General features: G+C 33.3%; 1 protein-coding gene across 14 annotated transcripts in view; it reads left to right on the forward strand.

Annotated features, from left to right (window-relative positions):
* Positions 1-13,444, forward strand: part of LOC127732530 (uncharacterized) — a 273,118-nt gene that overhangs the window by 53,913 nt on the left and 205,761 nt on the right. The window lies entirely within an intron of this gene.

A 13,444-nucleotide genomic window follows, 5' to 3' on the forward strand; every position in this document is an offset into this window, starting at 1 on the left:
ATTAAATTATTCTTTATCTTTACTGTATCTCTTCTCGTCTTTTTCGTTAAGACCATCCGGTTCTAAAGTGTGGAGCTGGTGGAGTCAAAAGTTTTCTCTTCTCCTTCTCGCCGTGGTGTCCCACTCGGTGATGACTTTTATGATTTGGAAATTAACATTATTAAAAGGATGTTTCTTTGAGCGAAGATGTCTTGTGAGAGGACAGTTTTTGTTGGTTTTGAACCCTGAACGATGGTTATTGAGCCGAATATTGAATTTATCCATTGTTTCTCCCACATACTAAATGCCACAAGTGTTACATGTTAATATATAAATTGAGTTCACCGTTTTACAGTTGGAATTTGAGTAGATGGTATAATTTTGTTTAGTAACGGAGCTGAAGACAGAACTGCTTGTATTGGCCGCTTTACAACACAAGCAATTCCTTCGACCAAATTGTTTGTAGCAAATTTGGAGGTGGAGTAGGCTGCTTTGCTAATACAAATGTCACTAATTTGTCACGGATGTTTTAAGGTCTTCTGAGGGCCATGACTGGTGGTGAGGAAAATACTTTCTTTAGATTTGAGTCATTTTCTATAATTTTCCAATGCTTCTGAACAATGGATGACACATTTTTAAAATCAGGATGGTAAGTGAGTACAAGAGGTGTTCTGTTGACTTCTTTATTTTTATCCTTGTACCCTAGAAGTTCTTGGCGGCTAGTTTTGTTTGCTCTTTCGAAAGCTGTATCAATGATGTTGTTATTGTATCCTCGAACAACTAGATGTTTACGTAGTTGTCTAAGTCTAGCATTTTGCTTATTTTCAGTAGAGCATATTCTCTTGATTCGCAATGCCTGGCTGAATGGGATACCACGGGAGCAGTGTTTAGGATGGAAACTTTGAGGAGAAAGGAATTGATGTTTGTCCGTTTTTTTGGTATGAAGGTCCGTTATAATGGTTCCGTTCTGGATGTAACTCGTAGTATCAAGGAAGTTTATTTTCTCCATAGATATTTCGTATGTAAATTTAATTGAATGGTGGAAAGAGTTACAGTGTTCTAGAAATTTATTAAGATGGTCTTGCGAATCTGTCCATTTAAAATCAATTTCGTCAATGAATCGAAACCATGATAATGGCTGGTATGGAGCACTAGCCAAGAGGCGTTTTTCAAGTTGGCCCATAAATATGTTGGCATATGACGGAGCCATTTGTGTGCCCATACTAGTGCCGTCTATCTGGAGATAGTGTTTGTCATTGAAAGAGAAGTTGTTGTTCTCCAGCACTAGTTTCAGAAGTGTACCAAGGTACTCAGTTGGAGGATTATTTTCACTACGAGTGTTCCATGCCTCTGATGTTGATGCCTCCAACAAAAACTGCCCTCTCACAAGACATCTTCGCTCATAGAAATATCCTTTTGATCATTTTACTTTCCAAATCATAGAAGTCAACACCGAGTTGGACACCACGGCGAAAAGGAGAAGAGAAAACTTTTGAATCCACCAGCTCCACACCTTAGAACCGGATGGTCTTAACGAAAAAGACGAGAAGAAATACAGGAAAGATAAAGAATAATTTGATAAACAGCATCGTCCTTTTTATCCTGTAATATTGGCCAATGGACGTTGCAAACTTCCAATTTTGTAAACAATCTTGAACTTCATCCAAATTATGTATTATTTACAAGGCAGCTAAATTCATGTGCAACATGTACATTGAGCTGCAAAAGTTTCTTATCATCTACATCCGATTTCACCTGGATAGATGCACGCATAATAAAGCTAGTTCGTCTAGCGAAATATTGCGTTTATTTTTATCGTTTTGTAAATATTTTAAACATTCTAATATTTACATACTAAATAGTGTGTTAAAATTATATTGTTAGGCAATCTATAATTTTATTTGTGTAATTGTATTAATCTCTGTACTGATCAATCCACACTCCCATAGATTTGTATGTCATGTGTTGCTGTTTATAGGCACTTATATATATATATATATATACGCATTTCTTCTTCTTTTTTTTTTTGCACAAAAACAAATTCAGTTTCTTATCTTTACAACTTAGGCTTTTATTAGAATTGGTTTCTGCTAACTTTAGTGGGACGTATGGAGACATAGATTTGGTCACTTGTGGAGTGTTGCCTTGCTCATTTATTTTTTTTTTTACGTCAAATTATATATGTTATAATTATGAAATCTCCTGATCATGTCAACAACACATTTACTATAATCTGCAGGGAATAAGAACTTGAAATCTTTTATGACTGTTGATGGATTAATGTTAGATCAAGTGTAGCTTAATGTCCAGTGACAAATACTTCCTCCTTGTTCAGGACAAAAAACAAATTAACAATAAATGCAATAGGTAAGTTCAATATATAATAGAGGTCCTCTAGTATGAAGGTCAGTGAAATTTGATCTGCCACTGGAGTACATTTTATGGCGACAGAAATTTTGCCTTCCAACAGACCACATATAGACCCCTCAGAGATAGGAGGTGCCTGCATATATACTTATACATCCTGTACAGCCAAACGAATGCTCCACTTCGGCAAGAGTTTGATTTCTGGTCGAAAGAAGATCATATTTCTACAACCAAGTCATCCTTAAAAGTTGAAAGATTGAAGATCTAAAATAAAGAGCCAGGCATGAAAAGGACAAGGTTTCAAAAATTGGACTTCAAATTTTAAAGTCACACATTATAACAGAAAATTATTTTTAAACTGAAATGTTTACGTGGGTTCAGGATTTTTAAAAACGTCAATACATATACATGTAAGAGGGTATGGAAGGGGGAGGGTGGTCCTTCCTTTCAGTATTCTTTAATTTTTCGCTCATTATTCTTTATCTTTAAAAATAATGGCTATTCTGTAATTACTTGATAACTGTATTGGACTTGACATTGTTCTTTTCTGAAATCTGTTTATTTTTATCTAATTTTTAATGCCGATTCTATATTCTGTGCTCTCTTTTCTTTTGGCCCATTATATTCTATTCTGTAAATCCCATCGGGCATTCACACCCTCGTGTTTATAAATTTGTCCAGTGGTGCTATAATTTTTAACTTCCAACCACCTTTTAGAACTAAACATGAAATGTTATGTTGGGTCCACCTGCGATTCTCACCACTGTCCAAGTTTGAATATAATCGTATTGAAAGGGAGTTTCAGCGCTCCCAAACAGGTTCAAATGTGTCGCATGGGAATGGGTGGGAAAAGGGGAGGGGGTAGACTTTTTATGGAATAGCCCAATAATATATTAAATTCATGGTCATGTGACGTTCAAGCAATATTACTAAAATAAGGGCGTTGTTGTCAATAGTATACAAAAAGATGCCTCAACACACGACATGCGGTTTGACCACGTGTAGACTGTAATGCACCTGACGAATTCTAAAAAAAACAGTACATTTTCATTAAATGTCGCAATAACGTGGATCATGTGATTGCATTTCAACAAAGTCAGTCCTTGACACCAAAGCAAGCATGTTAAACGTTGATTTATGGAGTTTCTGCATGGTCTGTATTGAAATATATCTGTTTGAGACGACCCCTCACATTCGCTTTACAGAAGAAAATTCTAAGATCAGGAGATTAAACACATTAAATGACAAAAACTGTTGTCTGAATGACATAACATATTGAGATGCACGTTATATATCATCGATTTAAACTTACAATTGGTAAATACGGAGTACTTCCACTTTTCTCTGTCCATCCGACCTCATGGTTGCATTTTCCTCGTGACGTAAAGATTGGCGCAAAATATCAAAGGGAGATAACGAAAGAAAAACAATAACGTAAATAGAAAAAAAAAAAAAAAAACACGTATTATATTTTAAACTGACTATTTAAATTATTTTTTTTCATTTTGAAAAAATAGGCTTACTTATGCTGAAAACGTTTAATACTTGATTTGTAGATTTAAATAAAAATTATTAAGTATAGGTGACATAATGCCACATTTTCAACCTACACCAATTTCGGGGTACAACGGAGCTTTGTCGAGCTGTACCAATTAAACAAGACTGGTGACCCCACTCTTTTTTTTTTTAGCCTAAAATGTTCCAAAAACCCACCTGTTTAATACAATCGTTTTTAAAAAAAAATCCTACCGGGGAATTCCTGAGCAATGTTCATTTGTTTGATAATTTTTGTAGAAAACATACGTGAAAAATGGGACATTTCGAAGTTTTTCAGGCTCATAAATATCATATACACGAAATAAATGTTGAAAAAAGTTGTTAGAATATAAATATACATCTTATTGTAGTAATTTGTCTCTATCATTCAGAGTTAATATCTTCCATATACGCTCAAGCACACTCAAAGGCCATACACGAAAATGTGTAAATTAAGCCCTAAAATGCACTTTTCAAGGCACTCTACCGAAAAAACAAGCCTGATGACCCCTTTTTTTCTCTACATTTTTGAATTTAGCATAAAAAAATCTAAAAATATGTGAAAATAATAAAGTTCTACCGGTGGTTCTTATTGGGATGAGCCACCTTAAAGTGAATATTAGTCCCTATTGAAGTCTTTGCCATATTTTTAATGAAGATGGATGGATTGTGGATTTTGTTTGTACTTTGTTTATTTTAAATAATGATGGATTGTGGTAATTTTTGTACTTTGCGTACTTTTGATAAATATGGATTGTGGGAAATTTTTGTACATTCTGATCCTACAGGTTTTCCGTTTGTTCACAAAGTTTATCCATGCATCTATAGGGAATTTCATTATCTACCCTATAGAACTTAAGTTTGTACACCGAAATGTCCAAGGATATCCGAGCTTTTATGTGGATGTACATAGCTATGTCAGTTTGTATTCTGACAGTTCCGTAAAACTTATGTTGGTTTTGGCTACTTTCGTCTAAAAAGCAAAATTTTCATTTCTATATCAACTAGCTCTAGCCCCAAACATTTATAATTTGAAATATATAAATTGAATTTTGATAGAATAATTTCTTAGTCCTCCTGTAAGAACGACATGTATAATGTCATGATAATCCCGCAAGTTTATACGATACTTGAAAGCTTGTTAAGTCTTTTTATCTACTGAAAACTACATACATTTAACCAATAAAAATAAGTCAGTTCAATGAAGCCAAAAACAGTATTGTTTCAAAAGGGAATGAAAGCAAATTTGAAAGTATATACAGATATGAAATCTTCAGATCTTCTATTAAAACCTTTTTATACGGGCAATGTCGTTTACGGAATTAAAATGTACTTTGTGTGGACTACTTTATGTTGGTAACACTCGACAAACTTTGCGTAAAGATTGGATAAACACCGATCTGATAATAATGATCCAAAATTCAGGGTTCTTTATAACCATTTTTATCAACCGGATCATGATCCTTCTATATCTATGAAAGTGCACATCATCTAGAAAATATATCACCACACCAATAGCCCTATACTAAATACTTCTTTTCGAAAAGATACAGAACATTTTTTAATAAAGGAACTAGGTACTGCAATGCCGTATGGTTGCAATAATAACATCAAAGAATTAGGAAATTTGTCAAGTCCAGCTTGCAGTGATGTTAATGTGAGGAGCTTATTTAATACGTCTTTAAGACAAAATAGTAGTGATGGGCAAAAAAAATCACCATTGGCCAAATGTAAAAACGTCTTCCAAATCTAGATCGCCCTCTAGGAGCTTTATGTTGGTGAAACTTGACACACTTTGCGTAAATGGATGAATCCACACCGGTCTGATAATAAAGATCCGCAATTCAGGGTTTTTTATAACCATTTAATCAACCGGACCATGATCCTTCTTTATCTATGAAAGTACGCATCATCGGGAAAATTTATCACTACACTAATAGCCCTATACTAAGTACTCCTTTCCGAAAAGATAGAGAAAATTTATGAATAAAGGGACTGGGTACTGCAATGCCATCTGGATGCAATGATCACATCAAGGGATAAGGAAAGTTATACAATATACTTTTATACATCCTGATTCCACAGAATTTTCCTTTGTTTACAATGTTTTTCCGTGTGTGTCTGAAAATCACATGTCCTACCCTTTCTGCCATAGAACTTTCTGTTTGGACACCGACATGACCAAGTATATATGATTTTTTTTACGTGGACGTACAAAGCTATGTCTGTCAGTTTTTATGCTGACAGTTACATGGAACTTATGCTGTTTGAGGAATTCTTGCATGTTTTTTCTACTTTTGTCTAAAAAGCAAAATTTTCATTTCTATATCTACTAGCTCTAGCGCCAAACATGTATAATTTTGAAATATTATTTTACTTTAACAGAATAATTTCTTCATCCATCTATAAGAGCTACGTGTATCATGTAATGATCGTCCCACATGTTTATACTAAAACTAATTCCAATTTACTAATTTTTTAAGTGTTTAATATAATAAAACATGTCCAAGTTGTTTGTATTTAATGAACATAAAGTCAATGTAATTTGTTTATTACACTAAGATAACGATTCTTGAAGGTTTGTTTAGTGCTTTTGTCTATAGAATTGTAATCAATAAATTTAAGTCATATCAGATATGTGTGTACACAAAACAAAATATTAAACTGTCAAGTGTCCCAGAATTTGACTTCTTTGTGCAAATTCCTATCTGACTGTCAATTTGTGCATGGTAAGAATGTTTAAATACTCCAATTGCTCATTTATTTTATAACTCAAAGTTCTTAATTTATTAAACTCTGGTAACTGTTCATAATAAATACTGCATAACATTAATGTTAAAATAAGAAATCAATGTTTCATTAACACAGAAAGTAGAAACATGACTGACAACACATGAATCAGAAAATTACCTATTTTGAGCAATTATTGCTCATTCTGACACAGTACATATTGTGTAGATAATATCTCCACTCAGTCTCTTTTTTTCTTGTTTTTTAAATATCTGCAACGCAGAATATAAAAGATATGTTTTGTGGTGCAAGTGCATAATTAATTGAAAAGAGCAGAACTGTTGAATATCCATAAGTATCATAGTTCAATCAAAGATGTGTCCTTTGGAAATATATCAAACTCAATTATAATGCGTTATTTAATCAATAAATCCTAGAGTTGTAGTATAGCCAGGGAAAGTCATGTCTACTTGCTCAAACCATTATATTATATTAAATTCGAACTCTATAATTTGTGGCAAACTTTAAAGAAAAGAATCATAGTTAGTTTATAGGATTTTAAACTTTTTTAAATATCTGCAACACAGAGAATATAAAAGAAGGGTGTGGATGCTAAAGTGCACATTTCAGTGGCGGATCCATGGACCCCCCAACCAATAATTTTCATGATCAATGCTATTGAATGGGGACATATGGTTGGAACCCCCCTTTATCCTGGCTTGGAACAACCCTTTTAAAAAATGATGAATCTGCCCCTATATTACCAATGTGTTTTCAACTGATCGGGCGGAGCTTACGTTTCAATTTGCAAAAAGACAGTCTATTTGAAGATGTGTGTGATAAGGAAGATTGCCGTTATAATTATTATTGATTTCTAATCACCTATCAGTGTCACCAAAACATTATAGAATAACGACATATGCAGATATTACAACTGCTGTCGTTATAGTTTTACTGTCATATCCACAATTTCCAAAATGTGACAATTTTTACATGTTTTTAAACTCCGCTTTACAAGAAAATCAACGCATGTGTCTCATTATTTTTTTTACGGATACACATATACTGTTTACATATTTTAACCGGATCAATGAATATAATTAGACACTTCATTGATGAGTTTATCCCAAAACACCTTTCTATAGATGGACTAGTCTATAATGAGCGAACGGATTAAACTCCGCCCAGTCAAGTGAAATGAATTCAGTAATACGTAATTGAAAAGAGCTGTTGAATATCCATGATCATCTTAATTCAATCAAAGATGTGTCGTTAGAAATTATGCAAAACTCACTTATTATGTTTTATTTACTCAGTGAATCTGAGAGCTGTAGTATAGCCAGGGAAAATCATGTCTACTTGCTCAAACCAGTATAAAGTATTCCTTTTAAAATCTATAAATCAACTCACTGGCCTTTAACTATTTAAGGACAAATTAATGATATTGCATGTTGAAGGAAAAATCATAATTAATTAATAGGTTTTCAATCGTTAAAAAAAGAAATAATATAGTGCCAATCTTTTTGTTTCATAGACACCTTAGAGTTGTCTTTCTTTGTACAATTTTAATATAAAATTAAGAAAGTGTGATACAATTGCCAGATACATCTCTCCACCAGAGGCAAAATGACGTACATGTTAACAACTATAGATCACTGTAAGGCCTCCAAGAATGAGCAAAACCCATACCACATAGTTAGCTGTAAGATGCCCCGAAATTATAAATGTAAAACAATTCCAACGAGAAAGCTAACGGCCTGATTTATGTAAAATAAACAATAAACGAAATACGAAAATGATACACAATAAACGACAACCACTGAATTACAGGCTCCTTACTTGGGTCAGGCACATATAGAATGTGGAGGGTTTAACATGTGAGTGGGCACCTAACCCTCCTCTTACCTTGGACAGGGGTGTAAATTTACAACATATATAAAATTATGTCAGTGAAACAGAATACAAACGAGAGAGAGAGAGAGAGAGAGAGAAAGAGAGAGAGAAAGAGAGAGAGAGAGACAGAGAGAGAGAGATCTTCCTTTGAAAGCCTAGTGTTAACATCTGATTATAAGAATGTCAAAGGGTAAAGACGTCATATAAATATGTTCTGTATAAAGTTAAATAACAAAAGCACAGAACTCCAAGGAAATTTCAAATTGGAAAGTTACTTATGTTTTTCCTTATGTAGAAAGTGGTAGGTCAAACCTTTTTTATAGCTAGCTAAACCTCTCACATGTTTGATATAATTGTTAATATATATAAATATGTGTAATACGTATATTGATCATTACATATCTGGACATAAAAAGTAAAATCACAAAAATACTGAACTCCGAGGAAATTCAAAACGGAAAGTCCCTAACCAAATGGCAAAATCAAAAGCACAAACACATCAAACGAATGGACAACAACTGTCGCACTAATAACTCGAATTTAGCTTGATCGGCCAAATAGCTATTAACCATGTTTAAAAAAAAATTATTTGGATATTGAATCAGATTAACAAAAATTAAAAACGGGTTTCTATCTTATTCAATCCCTTTTAAACTATTTTAATACCAGTCAAATGGATTCCCTTGCGGTTATTCAAGATATTTTAACTCCCGGTTAACCTCCGTCAAACTGATTAGCCACGCCCCCGTTAAACTAATTCAACCTAATATTAATTCCTTTTAAATTTTAAAGTGTCCGCCTCCTTGTAAGGTAAATCACTCAAGCAGAAAAAGAAACCCCGATAGATATATCTAAAAAAAGAAAATTTGTTAAATAAAATTTAAATAATTAAATAATACAATTTAGATTTGTCCACATGCAGTATAAGTATATAAAGTAACTTATAATTTAATATTTTCAGTATTTTCCAAACGAGCCAGAATTCCTCTTTGTACGTGTCAATTTAATGTTTAATCTTTCATTTCGGTCGAACCATCAACCTCACTAACGTGACTTATGAATCAAATGTCAGACTTGGTTTTTGATGCGATCTGAATATGCTTGATAATTGCCACTAGACGTTATACTAACATCGATAAATTCAAAGGTAGCGCTTTACCAAAACATGATCTTCCATGAAATTGCAATGAACTTAACAAATAATTAGTTTCGAACTTTTAAAATTTCAAATCAAAACATAGATCTGTAGAGCTTAGATACTAGTATTCATGTTACCAAATATAAACTAATTATTTCGCATGAACAGTTAAACCAAATCATATCGTTTTGATTTATTCATCAAGACGTCTCCATGTTAACGCGCAACAGATAAGATTAAACCGCATCAGTTCCCCAAACCGATATTTGTGAATACGTATTTGGATGACCTGTTCGAATACGCAGGTAATGGTACGAGTTTATTAGTATAAGCAATCTAAAAAGTCATCACACGATAAAACTTCGTATTATATCAACAGAGTTGATGATTCTCAAGCAAACAAACCGCCATATAAAATACTTGAATTCTAATTCATGTGTTGACCTTCATGTGTTCTTTAATTATATTTACTAATGAATTTATTTACAAAGTCAATGCAGCCGGCACTTAAAAACGTTAATTCTTCAATTGTTCAGGTTTCAAGGTTCATTTTTTTCGTATCAACTTTGAAACGTACTGTCTTGACATCTTTTACATGCAGTGTGGCAAATTTTACAGTTTTACATTCGTAAATGTTCGTTTCAAAAACAAGAAGAAAGTGATTTCCAATTCTTCACACCCATAAAAGCACTAACTATTGTAAGTGTGTTGTAATTGAAATATATCTGTCACGTGCACTGTATATGTACTGGTGTTGTTAAATCTTAACATATTTTAAACGTATGAAACTAATTACTTGTCAGTGACAATGTAAAAATAGGAAGATGCGGTATAATTGCCAATTAGACAACTCACCACCAGAGACAAAATGACGTAGAGGTCATCGTATGGCCTTCAACAATGCGCAAAATCCATACCACAAAGTCAGCTGTTAAAGGCCCGAACTAACAAATTTAAAGTGGCCACCTTCCGCGGCCTGCAACAATGAGAAAAAACATACCAATTATTCGTAAGAACAAACAGAATATAGAGATTTATCCTGCAATTAGCCAATTATTGTACAAATAACAGGTACCCAAATAAATTTATGCTTTATTTTTACTTGTACAAATAAAGTCTCCTGTTACCCCGCTTCCATGTTGAACAATCCCGTACTTTGGATATTTCTTTTCGCGTACCAGTTCACTTTACGGTCCTCTTTGCGGTCTGCGTTTAAACTATGTCGATTTCTTTGAAAAATTAGAGACAATGATTTAGATATAAACAACTAAAGTTTCAAGTTTTGGGTGTAAATTTCAAGATAAAAACAATATATGTACATTGTGGGAAAATATAAAATTATTTGTACTTGCTAGGTAACATGGGAAAAGCTCGGCGAGCCTCGCTTTTCGTCCTGTTTCTAAAGCTCATACAAATAAAATTTTATATTTTCCGACAATGAACATATATTGTATATTTAGTATTCCAATATCTTATCTTATATATTATATAACTGAATATTTAGATATACAAACAGTTTAGCCATTTCAATGATTTTTATAGTCAATCCTTCTTGCTAGTATTGGCCACATGGATTCTATTCACTCATGAGTAGGATCGTGAAGATAGTTCAAAGTCGACGTTTTTCTCTAACTATACACCTCGCCAAAAGTTAAGCAACACCTTAATATTTTGCTTCTATTTTTTGTTTTAAAATCAAATTTGATACTGCTTTGTTTCCATATATTTCGTAAATCTATTGTTAATCGACAGGTAAGAATTCAGGTATAGATTTTATTCCTAGGTATCTTAAAAACAGGTTTTCTAAAGCTACATACAAGTTTTTTCCTTGCAAGTTTCGTGCAATAAAATGTAAGGTGTTTCACGTGCTGTTTTGTCAGTATATACGATAAATATTCTGTTTTGGAAGATGCCCAGACGTAAGTTAACAATTGCACAGAAATGGCAAGTCATTGGTATGCGCACTTCTGGTCTGACGAGAGCAGATTCCTTCTACATCATATTGATGGGCGCATGCGTGTTTGGCGTCCTCGGAATACAGAATTCAGGTAACAGCACATCCTTGGAACTACAACGTTTGGTGGTGGGGGTTTGACAGTTTGGGGATACTTTTCATTCGACCGCAAAATGGACCTTTATGTTCTGGATGGGACTATGACGGGCCCAAAATATCGCGATAACATCATCCGGGATATCGTTGTGCCACATTTTGACAATCACAATCTTGCAACTAGACCAATATTCATGGATGCATTTTTTTCTGGAGGAGGGGCAGGGAATTATACGAATGGTATAGAATGGAATTGATGCGATATTCCCGGGCTTGTATTTCCTATCATGATTTTCTTGATAGAGGGTTGCTGCTCACAAGGAAGCTATTAAACCAAGAACTCCAAAAGGTGAAGCTGAAATCATCCCTTCGTATATTTTACGGACGCCATCACGACCTGGTTGACCGTTATGGAATATCCGTTTCACAGATGATATCGGATATGTTTCTTATGTCGTAAATACAATCCCGTTCCCTTTTAACGAATGTGACCTACCGAATTAGACTATTTACCGGGTTTGCAATAATATGAGCAACACGACGAGTGCCACATGTGGAGCAGGATCTGCTTACCCTTCCGGAGCACCTGAGATCACCCCAAGTTTTTGGTGGGGTTCGTGTTGCTTAGTCTTTAGTTTTCTATGTTGTGTTTTATGTTCTTATATTTGTCTGTTTGTCTTTTTCTTTTTTAGCCATGGCGTTGTCACTTTATTTTCGATCTATGAGTTTGACTGTCCCTCTGGTATCTTTCGCCCCTCTTCTATGACAATTTTGTAAATTGGAGTTCACTGTTGTCACGTGCCCTATTTTTTGCGCACTCATTTTCAAAAGTAATTGATAATTCCTGGACGTTAGAATGGTTGCAACTTCTTTAAGCCAGATTAATATTGTATTGTATACACATGTATGTTGAAAAAATAGTACATTTCTATTAAAATATTAGCAGTTCAAAATATTGATTAACGATATTTATATTATACGTAAAAACATTGATTATCTGGTACCCAGTCGAAGAAAAACAATTTAATTTTTAACAAACTTAAGAGGATTTTATCATACGCACATTAAAAAAACAAAAAACAAAAAACAAATAAGATGCAAAGATTTAAAGTATAGGGCGCATGTAGTATATAGTTTCCATCCTTACCTTTAAGTCGTTGATGGATTGCTGTATCATTGCGGGCAATCCATTGAAAGAAATTAAAAGGAAAATGAGGTTCTGAAACGATTTGTGGCCCTCGTGTGAAGTAAAATTGATTATACATCAACAATTAAAAATAATTTGTTGTGATATAAGTAAAGATTTACAAAATAATGCTGCAACTAGATAAGGTAGCCAATTGCAAAGGAAAATTTTTATAATATTGTATATACTGAAGAAGAGATAAAAAATAATTCCAGCTAATCAATGGGATTTGTTACTTTTATGAGAATGGTTAAGAAACACAAGTGCATATTCACGCGTTTTGGATAAATAACAAATGATGTATAAAAGTTGTGTTTTTTACAAGATAAATTCCTTTTATATATATAAAAAAAAAAAAAAAAAAAAACAATTATAGCAAAACTTAAAAACAAATTGGAGGAATCTATCATTCTTTGTATTGCAAATGAATCATACATATAGGATGTAATTTTCAATACGGTTGTTTTAACAGGGAAATTTTTAGTTTAGAAAGAAAGGAACATCATTAATTACGAAAAGATAAAAAAAGAACATATTAAAGAATGTACGGAAATATTTCAAATGG

Source organism: Mytilus californianus, unplaced genomic scaffold (genome assembly GCF_021869535.1).
Source record: "Mytilus californianus isolate M0D057914Y unplaced genomic scaffold, xbMytCali1.0.p SCAF_25, whole genome shotgun sequence".
Lineage (NCBI taxonomy): Eukaryota > Metazoa > Mollusca > Bivalvia > Mytilida > Mytilidae > Mytilus > Mytilus californianus.